The sequence below is a fragment of the Crocuta crocuta genome, unplaced genomic scaffold, assembly GCF_008692635.1.
Source record: "Crocuta crocuta isolate KB4526 unplaced genomic scaffold, BGI_CrCroc_1.0 scaffold134, whole genome shotgun sequence".
NCBI classification, from domain to species: Eukaryota; Metazoa; Chordata; class Mammalia; order Carnivora; family Hyaenidae; genus Crocuta; species Crocuta crocuta.
In genome coordinates this window covers 5873274-5897878 of record NW_027530183.1, presented here as the reverse complement: position 1 = coordinate 5897878, position 24605 = coordinate 5873274, and the positions used below count along the sequence as shown (strand labels likewise).

General features: G+C 36.6%; 1 long non-coding RNA gene across 1 annotated transcript in view; it reads right to left on the bottom strand.

Annotated features, from left to right (window-relative positions):
* Positions 1-18466: 18466 nt before the first annotated feature.
* LOC144232303 (uncharacterized) overlaps positions 18467-24605 on the bottom strand; it is a 24572-nt gene continuing 18433 nt past the window's right edge. The window contains exon 3 of the long non-coding RNA XR_013335360.1: positions 18467-19151. This is a non-coding gene — a long non-coding RNA (uncharacterized LOC144232303). The remainder of the gene's footprint in view (positions 19152-24605) is intronic.

The window sequence follows — 24605 nt, the reverse complement described above, 5'->3', positions numbered from 1 at the left end:
TTTCCTGATGCTGTGCCCTAATACCATGTTGTCCTGATTAGCTTTATAGCAGGTCCGGAAGTTGGGTAATATTAGTCTTCTAACTTTGTCTTACTCTTCAGTATTGTATTGACTATTCTGGGTGTTTTGGTTTTCAATATACAGTTTAGAATCAATTTGTCAGTATCCACAAAATAACTTACCAGAATTTTGATTGAGATTTAAGTAACTCTATAGGTCAATGGGAAAATTAATGACTTCTTAACAATATTAGGTCTTCCAATCTATGAACATGGAACATGTCTCCATTCCTTAAAAGTTTCTTTGATTTCTTTCAGTATAGTTTTCCACATATATATCCTTTAAACATTTTAATAGTATTATCCCTTAGTATAAATATTTTGTTATATTCACATGAAGTTTAGATTAAATCAGAGCCATGGACAGAGCATTTACCTAAAAGTTGTATTCTTGTCAATGAAATAAAGGGAGTAAGGCCTGTGTAAATGAGAATTGACCCAAGAAATACAGGGGACTATCTTTAAAGCTAAGGGCATGGTGTGGAGTAAGTGTTGAAGAGTTGGGGATAAAGAAGGTTGTCTTATGGAAATGCATTTAATTGCATCATTGATGTTAAAAAATAACTTACATTTAGCCTCATCAGTCAGCTAGCATCATATCATACAAGATCATAATAAAGTATTAAGGACCTATGTGTCTGAAACATATTTAGGATCTATTAATTATTTGAAGCTATCATTTACAGATGGAGCAATTGTTCCCCATTCTCTATAAATTATGTAGTCTCCCTTTAATGCCACTTGAACACATTTTGTTAATATAACCTTTTAAACATTAAACTTCTAAGCTGCTTAGGAATGAATCACCACACATGTGCACACTTTCCTTTCCTTCTTAAGAGCTTTGGATACCTTCCTACTTCTGAGAAAACTTTCTGGTTCATTTACAAAATATATTTTATTTGACCCCATTCCTTGCATAATTTTATATTCAACCACTCTTTTGCAACAAATACATTTTCATATCCACGCATATACATATTTATTGAAAGTTTATTTCACTACTTGAGTCTTTGGCTACTACTATTTTTTTTTTTATCACATATTGGCACATATTAAAGGGCAGGTCTNTACAAAATATATTTTATTTGACCCCATTCCTTGCATAATTTTATATTCAACCACTCTTTTGCAACAAATACATTTTCATATCCACGCATATACATATTTATTGAAAGTTTATTTCACTACTTGAGTCTTTGGCTACTACTATTTTTTTTTATCACATATTGGCACATATTAAAGGGCAGGTCAAATAGAGAAATACAATGAAGTAGGAATTGAATAAATCCTTTGGATGCAATAATGACTGTGTATAGATAAGTTAGGCCAACAAGTTTAATGCCAACAAAATGATGCAATGTCAGTATAACAACATCAACTCCAACACAATGTTATTGATATCAGCATTTTAGTATTTGAGTAATATCATTGGCACTAGTGGAAAATGGACCTAATATAGGCCATTAGACCCCTTGCTAGCTTAGAGTCACTCATAATATGCCTTCTGGGGGTCAGAACACGTGGTATAATTCATAAGTGGGAGATAAATGGGCACTTCAACACTATTTGATGGTATCCATATTCTATATCTTTTCTTACTAGCAGGTATTTAAAATTTTAATAAAATAATATGAGAAAATGTGTAATGGAAAGACTGAATTTCTTTTGTTATTTTAATCCACATGTGCTTTCTAGATTTGGAGACCTGAGAAGTCTTGGAATAAGGAGTATAATTCTAGGCATTGCTACCAGTAGGCTAATGCCTTTTCCATGTGCCTAGTGAGATGCCAACCTTGACCTAATTCCCAGACTTCACAGACCTTCTTGCCACACATCATGGGGACACTTGATCTTTATTTGAAAGCTAGACCTCTTCTCAAGCTTTAGGTCTAATCCTAAAAATTTTCAGTGTTTCAAGAGAATCAGATAAACATACAGGAGCTGGGACTCATGCAAGAGAAGAAACAAAGAACTCCATCCAGCTGTAGATATTACAACCTGTTTTGTTGACAAAGATTATGTCGGTGAAGACTTTTGAGTAAATGCTCTTTTAAGAATGGTTCCCAAATGATGTTTTTTATTCCTTAATCTGCTGAATTTTGAAAGCAATTGCTACTTTTCCCAAGACCTAGATTTTTATCTCTGTATCCAAGGTTGTTGCCTGAGAGAATTCCCCCAACTACCTACTTGTTTTGATCTAGGAATAGTGCAAGGTCATGGATATTATAACCAAGTGTCACTTGACTTTTCTAGGACAATAACACACTTCTTTAAAATGTCATTGAAAGTACCGCAGTTCTAAACTACCATGTATTATTTTATTCCATAAACAGTGAATGTCATATTTTATTTGTTCCACATGTCTGAATCACCTTCATTCCATTTTTATTTATGCACTACAGATATTTTAGAGAGCTTTATGTGTTTCTATCACTGCATTAGGCACTAGAGATTTAATGGTGAGAAAAAAGGCATTATCTTGGTTCTACTACCAGTTTGAATGTAGAAAGATGCAAAAGATCTTTACTCTCATGGTAACAAGAATCCTACAGACATATATAAAAACTGTATTTTTCCTTATGGGCTAGAAAAGAGCAGTAGTCATGGGAAGCCATGATAAATTGAATTCCCAGAAGGAAATGAGATTTTCATAGGTAAGCAAAAAAATATGGTAGCTTCTAGACCAGGGAGCAGTTTCCTTGTCTGAATGGAATGAACAGAAGAACCATCCTGACACAGAGAAGGACTCTGTAGGGATGAAAAGAAATAACCTGAGCCTTAAACAAAAAACAGGGAAACAGACTGGAAGCTGAAAGAGTCACAGATAGGAAAAATATCCAAAATTCTTAATCTGAAAATTTTCTCCCCATTACAAATTTTGCCAAGAAAGTGGCAATGAATGAAGATCTGGAAAACAGAAATTCCAGACATCTATAAATTTCTAGGGTTTGATGTTGAGGGTGCTGCTTAAGTTGAAAAAGGAAAAAACAAAAGTATTTGAAACTAAAGCCCAACTTCATTGCAGCTAAAATATTGACAAGATAAAAAAGTTAATTTTGCCATAGAAAGTTAGAAGTAGGGCTAATCTAGATGAACTCAATGTAATGAGAGTTGAAATCCAGTTCTAAATGAATTTGACTCTAGTTACAGAGAAAATGGCTTACAATCTCTGAAAAATAAGGAAAACAAGAGAAAAAATACGTTTTAGTCTCCACTGTTTTATGTTTTAAAAATTATAAGATATATGGAGTACCTGGGTGGCTCAGTTGGTAAAGCGTCCAACTTCAGCTCAGGTCATGATCTCACAGTTTCTGGGTTGGAGCCCTGGCGTCAGACTCTGTGCTGACAGTTCAGGGCCTGGAACCTGCTTCAGATTCCATGTCTCCCTCTCTCTCTGCCCCTCCCCCACTCACATTCTATCTCTCTCTCTGTCTCTAAAAAATAAATACACATTAAAAAATTATAAGACATATGAAAAGGTAAGAAAATATGACCCCTACTCAATAGTGAATATGTTTACAGAAGAAAGGGAGGGTAATTGTCAAAATATGAAATATTTCAGGAGAGAAATGACCATTCCCATAAAGAAACAAGTGAAAATGCTAGAAGTAGAAAATACAAATATCTGAAATCAGCATTTTACTAAGTGGAATTTACATTAAATTGGACAGGAGAAGAAAAAAACATCACTGAACATTAGGATATATCAATAAGAAATATCTACCTGAAACAGAAAAGAAAAAATTGAAAACAAACAGGCAAACAAATCTTCAGTGTTAATATAAGCAGTCTATAAAATTCTGGAAAGAGAGGAAAGAGAAAATGGGGCCAAAAATTACCTGAAGAAATAATGGCTGAAAATTTTTCAGATATGAGTCAAAGTAATAATACATAGATTCAGTAACTCAACAAATCTCAAGCAGGAAAAATATCAAGAAAACCATACTGAGGCACATCATTACCATATTGTTGAAAACCAAAAATAAAACAAAAAAGTCTTAGAGCAGTGCGAGAGAAAAGGCAGGTTATATAGAGGGTAGCAACCATAAAGGTAATGACTTGCTTTTCCTCAGGAACAATGCAAGCCAGGAAACAAGCGAAGTAACATCATTATAGTGAGAAAGAAAGCAAAATGCCAATCTAGAACTCTGTATCTAGTGAAAATAGCCTTCAAAAATGAAAGCAAAAACTAAAGACAGTTTAGGCAAATGGAAGTGAGAGTTCAATACCAGCAGACCAGAATTACCAGACTAAATACAGTCTTCAGGCTGAAAGGATATGTAACCAGAAAGAAATTTCAATCTACTGGAAAAAATAAATACTAAAAATGGTAAATATATTATTAAATTAAATATACAACTTTTATTTCTTATTTTAAAATTTCTTTTTTTAAGTTTATTTATTTATTTTTAGAGAGAGGGAGAGAAGGGGAGGGGCAAAAAGAGAGGTAAAGAGAATCCCAAGCAGACTCTGTGCTGGTAACACAGAGCCCGATAGGGAGTTCGATCTCATCAATCAAGAGTTGGATGCTTAACCATCTGAGCCACCCAGGTGCCCCTTTTATTTTAAAATTTCTTTTAAATGATATTTGACTGTCTAAAAGCAAAAGTAATAAAACTGTATTGTAGGGTTTGTAATATATGTAGAAATAAAAAGTCTTTAAATTTAATATAATTTTTTGATGTAGTTGAGTTTAAGTCTACTATCTTGCTATTTTTTCCTACCTCTTTATTATTCCATTCTTTTCTTCTTTGGACTAAGTAAATATATTTTTAATATTCCATTTGATCTTTTCTAGCTATTCTTCTTTGTATTATTTTCTGGGTCTCTTTTCAGTATTAAAACAGGTATTCTAAACCTTTTACAACTTAATTTGAATTAATGTTATGCCACTTCACATGTTATATACAAACCCTAAAATTATATTATTCCATTACTTCATTCTACTTTAAAAAAGGGTCAATTAAAGGCAGGGGATCTGAACAGGAAAGAAAGATCCAAATATATACTGTTTATAAGATATTCACTATAAATGTAAAGACAGATAAGTTAACAGTGACAAGACAGAAAAGGATGTACCATGCATATACTAATTGTAAGATAGCTATGTTGATATCATTAAACATAGAAAAAAAGCATTAACTGAGATAAATAAGGGCATTTTATAGTATAAGTTCAATTTATTAAAAATAAATAAAGACTATATATGTAACAGAGCTTCAAAATATGTGAAGCAATATTTGAAAGAATGAGGTAGAAAAACAGGCAATTTTTTTAAGACATTGATGGAACCTAAACAAACCATAAGGATGCAGAAGACATGAACAACAACTTGACCTAATGGACATCTGTAGACCACCCCATCCAACAATAGCAGAATGCACATTCTTTCACATGCACATGGGACCATATGCTGGGGTCTAAAAGATGTTTCAATAAATTTAAGGGAATTTAAATCATACAGAATATATTCTCTGATCACAGTGGAATTAAATTAAAAATTAGTAAGAATAATTTTTTTCAGAAAAGCCAAAAATATTTGGAAACTAATTCTCCTAAATAACTTAAATGTCAAAGGAGGAATTACAAAGAAAACTAGAAAATATTTCAAATTGAAGGAAAATGAAAACAGCATGTCAAAATTTGTAGGATGTAGCAAAAACTTTATTTAAAAGGAAAATAATCTTAAAATGTTTATAATTTAAAAGAAGGAAGGTTTTTAATCAATAATCTAAGTTTCTACCTTAAGAAGGTAGAAAGAAAAAAATGAAACCCAAATTAAGGAGAAGGAAAATACTAATAGTCAAGATCAGTGAAATAGAAATCAGATGAAAAACTGAGAAAATCAACAGAGTTTAAGTTAGTTCTTTCAAAATATTAATAAAATTAAAAAATAATAAGCACTGAAAAATTTGAAGCTTTTCCACACCAGGTAGAAAGAAATGAGCTAGCAAATACTGAGAAGGAACAGCTAGAGAAGTAGGAGGGAAACCTTCCATGATATCACATAAGCCAAAGAAGGAAAATGTTTAAAAACTGAAAGAATGGCAACCAGTGTCTAATGCTATTGAGGAACCCAGTGAGAGGAGAACTAGAAAATGCCTATTTGATGTATTGGTAAAACAGATTTAGATGTTCATGACATCTAAAAAGTTCCAGTGCAGGGGGGCCTGGGTGGCTCAGTCAGTTAAGCAACCTACTTCAGCTCAGGTCATGACCCCACCATTCCCGAGTTCAAGTCCATGTTGGGCTCTGTGCTGGCAACTCAGAGCCTGGGGCCTGTGTTGGGTCTGTGTCTTTGGGCCTGTGTCTCACTCTTTCTCTGCCCCTCCCCAACTTGTACTCTGTCTGTCTGTCTGTCTGTCTCTCAAAATAAGTTAAAAAAAAAAACATTAAAAAAATAAAAAAGTTCCAGCACAATGGGCATTCAACAGATGAACTAAAGACATTCAATAAATTCCCAGAAATTGTGTATAAAGTTTGTATGTAGGCAAGTGCCTTTTTCTGTAGCAAGGACCCAACCGATTTCATTATATACTCTCCAAGAGGGTTGACTGTCTTCTTCCTCTTGTTTGATGTGTGTGTGTGTGTGTGTGTGTGTGTGTGTGTGTGTGTGTTCATTTTTTGATTCTGGCTTCTGCAGATCTTTGCTGAAGAATATTGATATTTAGTGTATCCTTCTCATATTAACAGAAAATAAACCTTAAGCTGGCTTTTGTTTCTGTTTTGTCCTCTGATGAGCAGCATGAAGGAATTCTGACAACCTTTCAAGTAGAATTTTCGGCACTGGGGAAAGAGTGTTGAATTTAGGCTCAGGAAAACTGAATTTTCAGCCATCTCATTACTGTAAGATCTCAGGTACAATATTTAAATGTATCACAACTCAGTTTCCTTCTCTGTTTAAAATAAGAAAAATATTCATCTAAGAGGGTTCTTGAGTGGGTAAAATGAGATGTTGATTTTTTTTTTTTAATGTTTTATTTATTTCTAGGAGAGAGAGACAGCGTGAGCAGGGGAGGGTCAGAGAGAGAGGGAGTCACAGACTGAAACAGGCTCCAGGCTCTGAGCTGGCAGTCAGCACAGAGCCCGATGCGGGGCTCAAACCCACAAACCGCGAGATCACGACCTAAGCGAAAGTCGGAAAGTCGGACGCTTAACCGACTAAGCCACCCAGGCGCCCCTGAGATGTTGATTTTGAAAGCACTTTGCAAATTGTAAACTGCTATATGATGGTAATTATTCTTTACTACATACACTTTGTGTGATGAAGAGATGTGAAAAATGGGAGAGAAAATGTTAACTCATGTTGTGGTGGAAACAAATGGATGGAGTAAAGTAGGAAGCAACCTTGGAAGGTATCTTAGGAAACCTGGTTCCCAGGCTTTCCCCCCTGCCAGCACTCCTCACACTGAGTCTCATCAAAGCAAAGCCAACCCAAACCAAAGTCCTTTACGAGGTGGATGAGAGCACATCACAGATATCAGGAAGTCAGGCTGAAGGTCTTCATTCATTTTTTGGTAAATAGAACAATCTAAACAGAAACAAATACATTTTTTAAATGATTATTTATTTTGAGAGAGAGGGAGAGTGAAAGGGAAGGGGTAGAGAGAGAGGGAGAGAGAGAATCCCAAGCAGGTTCCATGCTGTCAGCACAGAGCCCAATGTGGGGCCTGAACCCATGAAAACCAAAAGCGGGATCCTAACTAACCGAGCCATTCAGGTGTCCTGAAAAAGGTACTTTTTATGCAAAGCAGAATATGACATGAAATATACTTTGGGAGCAAAATCTTCCAAGGCCTAAATGTTGCCTCCTCTTCATTTGCCAAATAGCTGCTTACTAGTTTCTCATGTGTTCACTTCTAGAAGTCTGTATTCATGTAGGATAAGGGTGATAAAATGTGTTTTCCTTTCTCAAGAGCAGAATTATTTTTCTTTGCCTTCCTGTCAATGAAAACAGCAAACTCTTCAGTGCTAGAAGTTCTAAAATGCTGACTCAGAGCTAGTTCTCTTTTTGGGGGACTTGTTTCCGTTACCTTCTCCACTTATAATACAGATTTGTTACCTGATTGAAATGTCCTATGAAATTGCCCTATCTGCTCAAATCTGGAAGTCCTCCCCTACAGCAAGAGTTTTGAGACATTGCTTGTGATTCCCTGAAATGAAATATGGTCTAGATTTGACAAGTAAAGATTAAGTTGGAGCAGGTCAGTGGCCTCCGCTTCCCTCATGGCTGAAGAGAACCCCACAGCACTGCAGGGTTTATAGGATCTCCTATCAGAGAAGCCATCAAAATGATCTCCCCACCTCTTGAGCACTGTGTGGCTTGTATCATTTGTTATATAAAAGCAGCTAAGGACAACTCCAGAGACTGCAATGCGAAATGATCTCTTGGACAATATTGGTGCTGAATCACAATTAAAAGGTAAGGCAGGGGGCGCTTGGGTGGCTCAGTCGGCTAAGCATCCGACTTTTGCTGAGGTCATGATCTCACAGTTTGTGGGTTCGAGCCCTGCGTCGGGCTCTGTGCTGACAGCTAGCTCAGAGCCTGGAGCCTGCTTCCGATTCGGTGTCTCCCTCTCTCTCTGACCCTCTCCTGCTCATGCTGCCTCTCTCTCAGAAATAACTAAAACATTAAAAAAAAATTTTTAAAAAAGGTAATGCAGGCTTACTGAAAATTGAAATGCCATAAAAAAATTCAAATACAGATATGCTTGAAAAAAATCTTGCTTTAAAAGGAATTAAATATATTTTCTTTGGGGACTTTGGTTAATTAATGTCAACTATCCTATATTAATTTTTATGCTGTATTAACTTTGTTTTTTAATAGTTTATTGTCAAATTAGTTTCCACATAACACTCAGTGCTCATCCCCACAAGTGTCCTCCTCCATGCCCATCCCCCCCTCCCCCCACATCCATCAGTCCTCAGTTTTTGTCAGCATTCAAGAGTCTCTCATGGTTTGCTTCTCTCCCTTTCCCCCACCATTTCTGCCCTTCTTCTCCCCCTTGTTCCTCCGTCAAGTTCCTCCTAATCCTCCTATACGTGCAAACATATGATATTTGTCCTTCTCTGCCTGACTTATTTCGCTCAGCATAACACCCTCAAGGTCCATCCATGTTGCTACACATGGCCAGATTTCATTGTTTCTTTGACAAAGCAGGAAAGAATATCCAATGGAAAAAAAGACAGCCTTTTTAACAGATGGTGTTGGGAGAATTGGACAGTAACATGCTGTATTAACTTTTAAAAATATATTGGGTTATGCCTGTAAACTAGTAAATTATTTTCCTTTGCTATTATCTCCTTTCAGTGTAGCCCCACAAGAGGACTTGAGTCTCATTTCAACAATGCTATCAATGCTTACAATATTTCTTAAAATATATTTCGGTTTATTGTCAGAATTTTCCTACTTGACCTTCCTTATCAGGTTTCTCTCTGAATGAGACTTGACTATTTGGAGAAATGAAATCTGCCCTCAAAGATGAAGATTTTCTACCATACAGGACATTTTCATAAATCAACTCCAGGCTTTGAGGGCTATATTTTGAAAGACATTCTAAGCATGGCTTTAGGATGGGCAGTATTATTAAAGATAAGCATATAATCTTTTTGACTATGTCAAAGATAGGGTGATACCTAATCCTGGTGTACCCAGAACTTTCTCACTTTTAAGTACTCAAAGTCTGCATCCTAGAAAACCTCTTAGTCCCAAGAAAACTGAGCAGACAGAGCATCCTAGGAAGGGGACTATAGTCGACCCTATAAACAATGCAAGGGTTAGGAATGCTGACCCCGACCCAGTCAAAAATTTGCATGTAAATTTGTCTCCCCAAAACTTAAGTAATAGCCCACTGTTGACTAGAAGCCTTCCTGATAAAATAAATAGTAGATTAATACCTATTTTGCATGTTATAGATATTAATTAATGTATTTTCACCATGAAGTAAGCTGGAGAAAAAAACCTTATTAAGAAAATCATAAGGAAGAGAAAATACACTTACAGTATTTTATAGTAGTATTCAGTACTATACTATAAAAAATCTAGGTGTGAGTGGGCCCAGGTAGTTCAAACCTGTATCGTTTAGGGTCAACTGTATTTTTATTTGGATGATGGAGATCTTACAATCTTTTGTACCTTATTTAAGGATATAGGATTTATAGCTTGGCACCAAACATCCCAGAATAAAGACTGTGTCTTTCCAGCTAGGTGTGGTCATGTGACTAAGGACTGGACAATGGGACATAAATGTGAGTAAGAAATGAAACTTCTGGGAAGTGTCCTTAAAAGGAAGGGATGTGTCCTACTTCACCCTTCCCTGCACCTACCATGATATTGGGTACTGAGGTAATCTTGGGAAGGAAAGCCACATCCAGTAGATCCAGGGTCACTGTCACTGTGGAGTGTCATATTAGCCCTGGATTGCTTACCCCTGTGACTTCTTGACTGAGAGAGGAAAGTAAATATTTTATTTGTAAAGCTGCAGTTATTTGAGGTTTTCCTGTTACACAAAGCTGAATCACATCCCTGATATGACAGTAAAGAGTTTTAAAAGATGATTTTTTCAACTCCTTCATTATCAGAGGAAAATCCAGACCTTAGAGCATGATTACTCATCCTAGCTTTGCAGTATTTATTTGTCCCCAGATTCACAAAGTTCTAAATTTAAAATTAATTTTAATTTAAAGTATAGAACACAGGCCAAAAGGGAGGCATTACAAAAGAGGAGGAAACCAAACTAGACCTCTCCTTTTTGAAGTTTTTGTAGCAATCTCTCCCAAGAGATTTTAAAGGAGGGAATTTTGTAGAGTTTGGGGATCTTGAGACACTATCCCCCTTTAATGAGAGCCCACTCTCCTGGCTTTCCTTAGATTTCTTTACTTTAAAAAAATCTTTTTTTTAGAGAGAGATAAAGCACGAGCAGGGTGGGGCAGAAGAAGCGGGAGAAAGAGAGAGAGAGAGAGAGAGATCCCAAGCAGGATCCATGCTGAGCCATAAGGGTGTGGGGCTCGATCACATGACCCTAGGATCATGACCTGAGCTGAAATCAAGAGTGGGATGCTTGACTGACTGAGCCACCCAGGCACCCTTCCTTGTACCTCTTTAACTATTCCTTCTCAAATTGTTTTGTGGACACTCCTTGCTTCATCAATATATTTTTCTTTTTGGATTTCTTCTTTAATCCAATACTTTTTCCTTTTTATGCCATATTTTTAGTTGATATCATCTACATTTTCTATTGAAATAGACTTAACTTGTTGAAAGCCAAACTCTATATACGTAGGCATATTCTTTCTTTTATCTTTATGTAATTCCTGGCCATTCTCTTAACCTATGACTTGTTTGCCTCTGCCTTAATTCTAGCTATTTCCCTCAATACAAATGTGAACAGACTGTTAAATGTTAACTTGCTATTTTTAGAGTAATCTTTATTTTCTCTTTTCACCCCTATCTAAAAGAGACCACTTTTAATTTCTCTCAGTCTGGGCCAGGGATTGCAAATATTTTTGACCATAGCCCAAACACTGCAACCCGATACACACACACACACACACACACACACACACACACACACAGATACACAGTCACTACATGAGGAGCACTTTGTTTTATAGCTTCTTCTATTCGAGTCTATTTTGTTTTCCTGTATTTGGTTCAAAATGAATATTTAACATATCAACAAAATTAATTTTCAATCCATTAATAGGTCATGGTACACAATTTGAAAAACACTAAAATATTCTTACCAGAAGAGAGAGGAGGAATGCCTTTGATATTTTCCAGGACCCAGAGAGTTTTCTAAAAGGTCACATAAAATAACACTCACTGGTAGCTGTGTTCATGGTATCAAAACTATATCTTCAGCGTCAAAGCAGAGGATTGGATCTCATCTGCTTTATATTTTAAACTACTATTATGACATTGATTATTTCCACAATTTTATTTCTAGCCCAGAATTTCTGTTCCAAGTTCCTAGAGTCAAGTTGTACGATCCTCTGGTATCTTTTCGGGTGAGATACTCTATCTTTTCACAATTCATACTGTGCACGGTCCACACTGATTGAAAAGAACTCCTTTTCTCTAAACCTGTCTCCCATTGTGGACTCTATTTCTCTATTTGAGTGACATAAGCAGATACCCCAGTTAGAAACCTGTCATTCTTGACTCTGCCCTTTTCCTCATCCTCCAAGTGCAACACCCATTTTTCATTATTCAGTAAGCTTTGCACATTTTAGAGCTTAAATATTTGCTGTATCCACCCCATGTTCTTCAACCCTACTGTCTCTGTCCAGTTCCTGACTCTCCTCATATCTCTCCCCGGGTTATTACCACAACTTATGAATCACTTAACTACTCTAGTTTTGTCTGCCTCACATCTCATTCCTCCACACAGGCACCATAGGGAATAATCTACGTTTCACATCTGACTATGATGCTCCTTTAATTAAAACCTTTTGATGACTTTGCGTCACCTGCAGGATATAATCCAATTTCCTTGGGGTGACCAAGAGGCCCCTGGTGCTCTGGTCCCAGCTTATCACCCCAGCCTCATCTGCTGCATACAGTTCTTTGCTTTGAAATAGGCATTCTAATGGCACAACACCTCTCTAGCATACACAGTATGCATAACTTCACATGTACGTCTTTGCTAATGCTTCCTCTGCCCCTTCTTCATCGTCAACATTTATAGTATCAGATATTTCTCTTTGAAAAGGCTTCCAGGGAGACTCCAGGGTGAATGAAATACCTCTTCCTTCCCTCCCAAAGGTCTTGTGATTTTTCTCCCATTTTATTCTTCATATTGTTCTAGTTATCTGTTGAAATGTGCATCTTCTTGTTAAGATACATTGTAGGCCCTAAATAAATATATATTTAATGAATGTGTAAACTCATTAATGCATGAACAAGTGAATTAACAAGTAGTAACATAGTGCACAGAACAGAGACACAATAGACATAAATTTTATTTGATTCTGCGGGGCTCCTGGGTGGCTCAGTTGGCTAAGCATCCGACTTCAGCTCAGGTCATGATCTCATGGTTTGTGGGTTTGAGCCCCACTTCAGGCTCTGTGCTGACAGCCAGCTCAGAGCCTGGAGGCTGCTTCTGATTCTCTGTCTCTCTCTCTCTCTGACCCTCCCCTGCTCACACTGCCTCTCTCTCTCTCTCTCAGAAATAATTAAAACATTAATAAATTTTAAAAAGAAATAAATTTTATTTGATTCTGTATATGAGATGAGCTGGAAACTCTGCTGTCTGAACAATTTGATTCATCTGATTTTGCTATTTGAATAGATGTACTTTCCCTTTCACAATTCTACATGTGATCTCCCTAAATTCAGGCTTAGATATAGTGTCCTTTGCCATGAGGAAAAGACCTCAGTTTACATTGTTTTCTCTGAGCAGAACTGTAAGCAGGTTATTCAACAATATTTCAGGAGACAGAGAATGATCATATTGTTTCTGACAAAGGAATTAACTCAACCAACTTCACATTTTGTTATACATTCCAAATTATACAAATTTTTAGAAAAGCAGTCCATTTGAATGAACCATTTGATGGCTCAAAGATTAATTTCTGAGTAAAAGGATATTGGGCTAACCCAACTGCATATAATATTTGACAGGAAGTTAACTAGCTTCAGAATAAAAAAAATTAGCAAATACAAATCCCCCTTCTAGAAAGCACCTTACAGAAATATTGGACAATTTATGGTTTTCTATTCACAATCCTAAAATTTGCTCCAATTCCTTTTTATTCTTTCTATATAACTATTCAACTATCGTATAATTGCTAACATATTGGAAGTATCTTTACGCTTTCTTTAAATTGAGTATGTATTTCAGCTCTCATTTTGCCAAGACCTAGCCCATTTGTTAAACAGAGATAACACATTTGAAATTTATTTCTTAATTCCAGTATAATTGGCATACAGTGTTACATTAGTTTCAGGTGTACAATATAGTGATTTGACAATTCTTTTTTAAAAAAATTTAAAAATTTTCTTTTTCTGAGAGAGATACAGTGTGAGCAGGAGAGGGTCAGAGAGAGAGGAAGATACAGAATTCGAAGCTCATGCATGGTCTGTTCTCAGGCACCAGAAGAGAAAATCCTACAGTTGAATGGGGGATAAATGTAGAATCAGTTACAAAGAGTATATATTTGTTTGGAGAATCCTTTGGAATTGTGATTATAGCATATTTTCTGAATTGAAGGATACTGATATTCTTTTCATCTATTGCAGCTAAAATGGGACACAACTATATTTGCCATTTCAAATAACCATGTCTGCTTTTTTTGATATAGCTTCCGTGTGAGCAAGAAGAGGTGGAAGAAAGATTGCTAAAAATAGATATATACAAATCCATATGTACTTACATTTAATATATATCTGACAGTGAGATTTAATATTTGCTGGCATTTACTCCAGTGTTTTTCTTTGTCTTAAAGGACTGAGGTTGATTTTCAAAATGATTTATCTCTATGGTTCATACGAATATATCACCACTTTAAAATTTTGCTTCATACAGCTGTAGCATTACCCATATGCCACAAGAAAACAAACCTTTTTAATATATGAAGGGTGTCAATGTTAGTCATGTGATTTGTAATGCTTTTGCTTAAATATTGATTTTTTTCAAATTCAATTTTTATTGATTTCTCTTAAATATTAATCATTTCTAATGACAGCTTAAAAAATAGGCTGAGCCCCTTGAACATTCTTGCTATCCACTCCTTCTAGAAATAGAGTACAATTTTAGTATGCTTCAAATTAAGTCAAACAAAAACATACTGCTTTTTCATTTAAAGGTTTAATGTCATAAATCAAAATTCCATTTATGCCGAATCAAGGGATTTATGCAGAGTATTAGTTGTGGCTCTGCAGTTTCCCCATGAACAGCTCAATGTCATCTGCGATCTCTAGCTAGTGTGTCTGTAACCTGCCACCATCATTGCTTCTTGAAAGACCATTCCTGGCCTATAGGAGACCAGCCTTCTGCAGCCTTAGTGAGGTTGACTGGGCTCAACTTAAATATGACTAGGAAGTGGCAGACTGTCCACAGCTCCACAGGACTAGGCTTCTAGGCTATTAGTGTGTGGAAGACGTTCTGACTCTTCTTAAAAACAAATGTCACTTGCTCACACTGGCTGTGTTTGAGGTTTTTGACTGGAGATTAGCACTCCTGACTGGTTGAGAGTTAATCTGGCAGTGTTAGCAGTGAGGCTTCCATATACCATTTAACTCCTCTAAGCTTGATTTCGTCATCTAGAACATGAAGGAAATAATGCCTACCACTGGCTGTCAAAGTCTTGGTGTGGATAAATGAATTGGCATCAGTGGGTCCTTAAGAGAAGGGTGGAAAAGGCAGTTCCTAACTCAAGAGGGTTTGGATTCACAGGCATTTTTATTCTTACATGGACTGGAGTTTTGGGATATGTTTATCCACATAAGCAATTTATAAGTGGTAGATGGATTTCAATCCAGTTCACAAGGACTTTTAAATCCATAAGACAGCTAAAAAGAAGGTATTTTTATAAGAATTCAGGATAAATGAATTAAATATTTTTACCTATAAGCTGAAAAAGTGGAAATACTATTGAAGTACTAGCAATTAACTTAAAAAGAAATGGAAGAAAGATGTATTTTTTTCTCTTGTGTTTTTGGTGATGATGTTTCAGAAAGCAAAGGATAATGAGAATGGGGTTAATGACAAAATTAAAGAATATGTCTGTACACTGTGAATTTATTAAAGTTAATAGCAGGTTTTAAGAAAGATTTTTTTTTCTAATCTAATGTTTATTTGTATTTGACCTAGGAAATTTGGGAAATAAAGCTAAACATACAAAAACATATAAAAAATAATCTTATGTCAGCCAGAGATATTTATTTTGAACATATTTGCCTAGGTTCTTGATTTAAAATAAACAAGACATTTAACTTTTCCTTTCTTTAATAAAAGTGCCTCACCAGTATTCTTATATTTAACTATATGGTAAAACTTCTGTCTCACAAACAGGGTTAAAATTTAGCATAACAAGTAAAATGTTCAAGGATCTGCTATGGTCATAGTGGTGAAGAAGGAATCTTGAAGGGCGAGAAGTTAATCAGGTAAAATATCTGGGGCCAATGAACTAACGAAAGAAGATATGGAGGAAGTAGTATGTACCAAGGGCCAGAATTAAAAACAGAACACCATATGTTTACAAATACAGTTAGTCCCGTATATGAACCACTAATGAATTTACAGACTATTCATCTTTTGTTATGGACCTGATTTAGCCAAACCTGGGTTCCAATCTAGACTCTACAAACTTAGTAACTGTAAATCTAGACAAAATTTAACTTCTTTTTTTTAAATTTGGGTTAAGTTTACATAACGCAAATTTAACTAAATTGATGTTGTGACATTTGGTACCTTCACAATTGTCTGTGACCATTACTTCTATTTAGTTCCAAACATTTTGACCACCCCCAAAGAAAACCTGTGTCCATTAAGGGTCCTTCTCCATTCCCCTTCCACTCAGCTTCTGGAAACCCATCTCTATGGATTTACCTATTCTACTTATTGCATGTAATGGAATCATACAATCTGTGACCTTTTCTGTCTATTTAACTTCTTTTTGAGCCTCAGTCTCCCCCCACCATCTTCTTGACTTAACATGTACCTTATGGGATCATTGTATGAATTAAAATGAGGTACATAAAATACGAAACAGAAACCCTGGAGCCAGCCAGGCTGTCCAATTGTTTCTCTTTCACTGTTTGGTTTTAAATCTTTGCATATATTTCTGTGTAGAAATATTCTGTGTATTTCTGAATAGATATCACACTAATCTGTGAGGACTTATTTAAAATAAGCTTTCCTCTCTCTCAGTAATTAACTGCTTTTGTGACCCTGTTAATGTGGGTATTTCTAGAGATTTTCATCTTGGCCTGTGGTGCGGCCCTGTTCCTTCACCCCATCTCCTGCCTTCTTTTCTAAACATAGTTGTGCTTCCATCTATTTGGTGGGTCCTGGGAATTTGCTTTTCATATCTGTGAAAACAGCAAGCTGACAAACTTCTCCTTGGCATGACACAGCATGTGTGAATCTATGTCATGTCCAAGCGACTTTGTTCATAGTTAATTTGTTAAATTCCTTTGGAGAACAGACATGGCGTTCCCCACTGAGCAATCAGCACAGCTGTGAAGCCAGGCAGTGGCCAAACAGAACCCAGTGTGAAATGTGTATTCAAAGCCCAGAGACTGCGGTCATGGCTGAGCCCCTGAAAGTCTACTGGCCTCTCTGGGAATATGAAGCATAACTTGCCCCAGAACCCACATAGCCAGTAGATCTGGGTGTATAAGATGCATGGCTATGAACATTTAATAGAGACAAATGAGCAGAAGGGGATGCCCAGGAGTGATGCTGTAATCCCACCCCTCCCTATTTTTTTTCTCCTTTGTTTCTGCTTTCCATCTTCCTTGCCCTTCCCTTCCATTTCCCTTCCCTTCCCTTCCCTTCCTTTCCTTTCCCTTCATTTCCTTTCTTTTCCTTTCCCTTCCTTTCCTTTCCTTTCCCTTCATTTCCTTTCCTTTTTGTTATCCTAATATTTCCCATCCATCCCCACAGCTGCTTTGATCTTGGTATGGTGCTTTTTGACAATTAAGTGATGGGGACTGCTCCCTGACAAGTCATTATGAAGGGAGCTGGACTTTAAAAAGAAATAAACTAAACCTTAGGCACCACTCTCGTGAGTCAGAAGAAAGCATGTGCCACTACCTTGCCTTAAATAGACAGTGGGTGGGCAAAAATGACATCGTGTGCACAGTCTTCAGTAAGCACTCCTAATAAAGTTCCCCCCAGCTGAGATGATCAAAGGCTGTTTTCCACAAAGCCAGCCTATGAATTGTGAAAGTCAGCCTGGCATTCAGAGGTCAGAATCGCAAGTTTCCTTGAAATACTCCATACAGTTGGGGAACTGATCCTTGATGTCATCGATAGGAAAACAAGCACAAGGTGGACATAAAGATTTCAAGGAAATGGGCCAAATGAGATTATCACAAAACTTGGCCTCTTTTTGTGTCTCTTTTTGGAGGGGAGGGGGACTGGAGGAGAATGGGTGTTTTTCTTAGGATAACGTGATAATGGCTAAGAGGCAGAATCTGACATGGAAAAATGTGAGAATCTCATGAAAAAGAATCTTTCATAATTCCCAGGAAAGTTCATGGAATTATTCTGCTGGAATTTTCCAATCTTTATGTTTGGTTGAAAGAAGTTCTGCCTACAAATTTGTCTCATAAAATTTTTTAGGAGAGCTAGGTATAGAAAAGAAGTTTCTGGAAACTTCTGATTAGACCCATGTGTGTGTATGTGTGTGTCTGCATGCACATACATAAGGGAGGCTCTTAGCATTATGCTAAGTACTTTACATGCTATGTCTTTTATTTGATTAATGTGAGGTGGGTATTTGGGAAAATTGAGATTATGCAACATGCTTGAATCAGTCATGTAGCTAGTCAGTGTCTAGATCTAAATTTGAACCCAGGCCTCTCTGACTCCAAGTCTGCACACTTTCCACTTTGTCCCCTGTGTCACCTTCCATCGTACTGCCTAGTAAGCACCTAAATAGGATGCAGCTTCCCCTATTCTCATTAATTCTCTCAGGGCCCACTCATTCAACAAATGTAGATTGGACAATTTGTACAAAGTTCTAGAGAACCTAAAGCTGAGGAACAGTTCCTACCCTCAGGGAGTTTACTGTTTAGGTGCCAGGTAAGGCATGGAGTCAGATAAAAAGAGCAGAGGGCCAATAGTGCTGCTGGGGGATAGCAGGGAGAGAGAAGCTCATGTCCAGCTGGGAGCACCTAGGAGGTTTCATAGAAGTGTGGTACTGGAGTTTGGCTTTGAAGGGGGAGATGACTAGGAAATGGAGACAGGGACAGAATTCCAGCTGGAAGGACAGAAAAGAAAAGTGAAGAAGGGACTCATAAGTTGATGGTGAGGAATGGTGATTCTTCCAGGCTGTCTGGACTCTAAGCAAAGACCAACTCGGTTTGGACTTCAGTCTGAGGGTTTCGGACTTTGTGGTTTACTTTGTATTAGGTATCTGCAAGGGAGGAAATAAATAATAATGAGATATAACGCCCAAAAGTCACAAATGGATGATTAGCAATTTGACTAGAACAAAGATTTTAAAATGTTTGAGTAATTATTTAAAACAAAGGGACTTCACATAAAAATCTGGATTTCTAAATTATGTTGAAGAGTCATTTGGTATGGCAACAAGTGGTTGCAACTGAGGGGCTGCCCCTTTCAGACAAGCCATCAACTTCTTCAGTTTACCAGTGTCTGCCTAATCCGATACCTGAATCTTCATTCATTTATATTATCTACCTAATCCCTGTGGGCATTTCAGTTGCCAATCCCTGTTTTAGGTGGTCCCCAATGGATGGTCTATTGTCATAAAGCAGAAAAGTTTGAGACTTAACTTAAGGGCAACACTGAGGTTTATATTGTTATCATAAACATATTATATATGTCATTTATAATCTTATAAGGAGAGAAGCCTAGGACTTAATGATTTATTGATCTTTATTATTCTCTTCTTCTGTTTCTTTGACAAATGTTCTTGTATTTTCCACTACTGATCTCTTCAGTCAGAATCTGATCATGGTCTCTGTGGTAGGAAGAATAATGCTCCCACTCTCCTCTAGATATCCACATCCTGATCCCCAGAACTTTGTGATTGAGTTTAGGGTCTCTTTATAGGGAGATTATTCTAGATTGTCTGGGTGTGCCTAATATAATCACAAGAATCAAAGAAGTAAGCATAGAATGATAGACAATAGATAAATTACCAACATACTATGTTCCATGATACCTTTTATTTACCCTTACTATGCACTTGGTATTTACCTGCAGAAGTTTATATAATTTTATAATGCTATGAGGCAGGTGCCATTATCTCTATTTTACAGATGAAGAAATAAAAGTACCCACAGGCAGTAGATGGTAGAGTTGAATGAAAATCATTAGTACAAATTTACTCACATATAACATAATGTCATTCCAATGGTCCCTCCGCTATGCATATAAACCCCTAATTCATCTTTTATCTTTCTTTCTGAGCTGATTTTGGAACTTGGATATTATAATCACATATTTATGAAAACAGAATAATTTTATTATATTTTATTTTATGAAGTACAATTAACATACAGTGTTNTGGTCTCGAATTTCCACAGGGAGATATCAATGGTGATACCACGTTCACGTTCGGCTTTCAGTTTATCCAAGACCCAGGCATACTTGAAGGAGCCCTTTCCCATCTCAGCAGCCTCCTTCTCAAATTTTTCAATAGTTCTTTTGTCGATCCCACCACATTTGTAGATCAGATGACCAGTAGTGGTAGACTTGCCCGAATCTACATGTCCAATGACGACGATGTTGATATGAGTCTTTTCCTTTCCCATTTTGGATTAGGTTTAGCGGTGGTTTTCACGACACCTGTGTTCTGGCGGCAAACCCGTTGCGAAAAAGCAATTTTATTATATTTTAAAAACTGAAGTACAATTAACATACAGTGTTATATTAGTTTTCAGACATACAATATAAGAATTAAACATTTCTATACATTACTCAGTGCTCATCATAAGTGTACTTTATCTATGTCATCTATTCCCTCCCTTATCTCCCCTCTGGCAGCCACCAGTTTATTTTCTGTATTTAAGAGTTTGGGTTTTTTTGTTTGTCTGTCTCTTTTTTCTTTGTTTTCTTTCTTAAATTCTACATATGAGTGAAATCATATGGTATTTGTCTTTGTCTGTCTGACTTTTTTCACTTGGCATTATACCCTCTAGGTTTATCCATGCTGTTGCAGATGATAAGATCTCATTCTTTTTTCATAGCTGAGTAATAGTCCATTGTATATATATCTTATCTTATATCATATATATCACACACATATATATCATATGTATATCTTCTTTATCCATTCATCTATTGATGGGCACTTGGGTTGCTTCCCTATTTTGGCTATTGTAAATAATGCTGCCAGTAGTGAAATTACTGGATCATAGGTATTTCTATTTTTTAAATTTTGAAGAACTTCCATACTGTTTTCCACAGTGGCTGCACTAATTTTCATTCCCATCAGCAGTCACAAGACATCCTTTTCCCACATTTTGCCCACTTGTTATTTCTTATCTCTTTGACCTAGCCATTCTGATGGTGTAAGGTGATATCTCATTGTAGTTTTTATTTACATTTCCCTGATAATTAGTGATGTTGACATCTTTCTATGAATGTGTTGGCTATCTATATGTCTTATTTGGAAAAATGTCTATTCAGGTCCTCCATGCACAATTATTTTAGATAGCTGGATGTCTTACTCAACTAAACTACTGTAGTAGTTTAGTAGTATGTAGTATGTAGACCATACCCTAGAGCCTGACTGCATAAGTATAAATACTGTTCCTTTTTTTTTTTTTTACCAGCTGTATATCTTTGCAAAGTTGTATGACCTCTCTGTGCTCTAGTTTCCTCACTTGTAAAATAGAGATAATAGTAGAACACAATTTCATAAGGTATTTTGAAGGTTAAGTGTATTAAAAGATGGAAAGTGCTTAGAAGTCTTCCTGGAACTATATAGTAGCCTTTGTTTATTATTATTATCACTATTATTATTATTTATTATCATTATCATAATCATTAGGATCATTAATAATCATTAAGGAGAAATAATTATTATTGTTAATATTTTTAGTTTATTTTGAGAGAGAGAGAGAGCAAGCAGGGGAGGGGCAAAGGGAGAGGGAGAGAGAAAATCTTAAGCAGGCCCAGCAGGGAACTGAGGGATATTCTTGGCTTTATGTCTCTGGTTTTCTTTCAATCCTTTTTCTAGCTTTTATTTATGAGACAAGAGGACTCTGAAGTGAAGCTGGTACATTTCTAATGGAATACAGGTAGGATCTTAACAAGTATATTTCATATTTAAAAGCAAACTACACTAAGAGGCAGAAAAGAGAAAGAAGAGCCCTTGTGAAGACAGTGCACATAGGTAATATGCAGAAACTAATTTGTGTGAAAATTGTGGCTGAATCAATCTTTAGTCTCAAAACAAGGCCCAGTCAGCTGGTAGAGAAATTGTGTATCCATGCTTCTACTTGGTGGCTAAGAGCAATGGGTATATGCCTCTCTCCCTCCAATATCTATACCTGGGCAAGGAGTCCCCAGTATGTCCTGTTTCTCTTTCATGCCCAAAGCTGGCCAAGTGTAGTGGTTGGAGATGTTCAAGTCATTAAACAGATACCATCTATAATCCATAACCCTGGCTTGTGAATATTAAGATCTCTGTTGACTGTTTCACTTAAATATTTTTTGAATCCCTATTTTATTCAGGATTAATTTTTCACCATTCTATTCATCCCCATATCTCCAATTCTCATCAAAACTATTGTGTTCCTGGTATAGGAGTTGAACCTCAAGAATAATAATGAGGAGAACTATTCCATTTCTCTACATTTCAACCAAGCATCTTTAGCATGACATCTGTTACCTTTCCTTCACCAGCTTCAACTTTATTACTAGCTACAACTTTCCAAACACTCTGTGCTCCCACCACAAAATTGTCATAATTATGACAATAACAATAATAATAATTTATTTTCTCATTTATTCTCACAAAAGCCCAGTGAAATCTGCTCCACAGATTATTAAAGTGAGGTTCATAGAAGATAAGTTCAAGATTGTACAACCAGTAAGGAGAATTGCAATCCATTCCACAAGTACTTGCTCTGTACCCACAAGATGCCAGGGACACAGTAAGAGAAGACTCAATTCTTTCCCTCACAGAGCTCTTCGACTGGTATAGAAAATGAAAGGATAGAGGCACCCAGGTGGCTCATCAGTTAAGCATCCAATCCTTGATTTCAGCTCAGGTCATGATCTCAGAGTTGTGAGACCAAATTCCATGTTGGGTTCCATGCTGAGGATGGATCCTGCTTAGAATTCTCTCTCCCTCCCTCTCTCTCTGCCCCTCTCCTGCTCACATGCTCTCTCTCTCTCTGTCTGTCTGTCTTTCTCTCTCTCAAATAGATAAATAAACGTTAAAAAAGAAAATGGAAGACTAAGCAATCACAGTGGGTTGGGGGCAGTGCTATGACAAAGGTGTGTACAGGATGCTACAGGAGCTCTCAAGAAAGTGAAGGTAGAAAGAGGAAAATATGCTCAGAGAAGGGTTCCCAGGGTGGTGATACCAGAGCTGAGCCTTTACAAAAGAATGAACTTAGATGATAACTGAGAAGGGAACTTCTAGTACAAGAGTTTCTATGAGCAAAGGACTGGGTGGATCCTGGAAAAACGTGGTACAACACATAGCTATAAGAAATTCACTAAGGCTGGAATTGGGAGTAGAGCTCAAGAAAGGCTTCACTATGGATGGCCTTGTGTGCCACATTAAGAAGCTTGGGCTTTTCATGTAGATGCTAAGATTTGAGGACATCTTTAAGCACAGGGCATAGGAGGTAAGACTGGTGAAAATGATGGTGTTTTTATTCTGAGGTGGAGAATGTGCTGAAAGCAAAAGCTTGTTGGGGTGTGTGTAGGTAGAGTTAGACAGACCACTTAGAAGCTTAGGTGAAAACAACAGACATCTGAACTAAAGAAGAGGTAGCAGACCTGGAAAGGAGGAGGAAATACCTAAATCTACTTAGAAGATGAAGTGTCAGATGTGGGGATTGGCAATGGGTATGAACAGTTGGAAAAGGATGAATCCAAGCTGACTCCTATGTTTTGGCTGGATAACTAGGGTACTCGGTGAGGCTTTCACTGAAATAGGGACTAGAGAAAGAAGTGCATATCTCAAAGGAAAGACAGGCAGCTTAGTTAGAAACATATTGAGTTTAAGAACTGTGTAAGACCACTGAGGGTGTCTCTTAGACTGGTTTGGAGCTAGGAAAAGGATAACCATACGGTAGGGAGAGTATAAGTCTTAGATGAAGTCATGGGTGAAGATGCGGTCATTGAAAGGAGGTCACCCAAGACTTGAATTCAGGTTAATCTAACTCCAAAGTCCACATTCTGCCTATGACCCACATTGCCATTTCCCAAGGATAACATCTGTTTATAATTGTTTATACTGGTTCTTACACTTGGGATGCACTTTGTCTTCATCAGTATGTCCTGAGATCCTAGCTACTCTTCAAATCTCACCTCAAGTCCTACATCCTGTACAGGGTTCCCCAAACTGTTGTTATCAACATTAATATTTCCTGCCCATTCTTTTAATGAACATTTTTACTCCTCTAATATAGTACTTAGAATCTTAGAGACTTGGAAGATTTGATGAGTCATTTCCTGGAACTCAATGTTATAAGAAACACTTCTTCAAAACTTCAGGTAATATTTCCTTTAAGAATTCTATGAGCATGCAGTTCACAATTTTCAGAAGAAACCTGTTACAATTGAAGACAGTTTCAATTGTTAGAAATATATATATGTATACATATATATATAATACATATATATATATTTCAAATATACATATTTATATTTATATTTC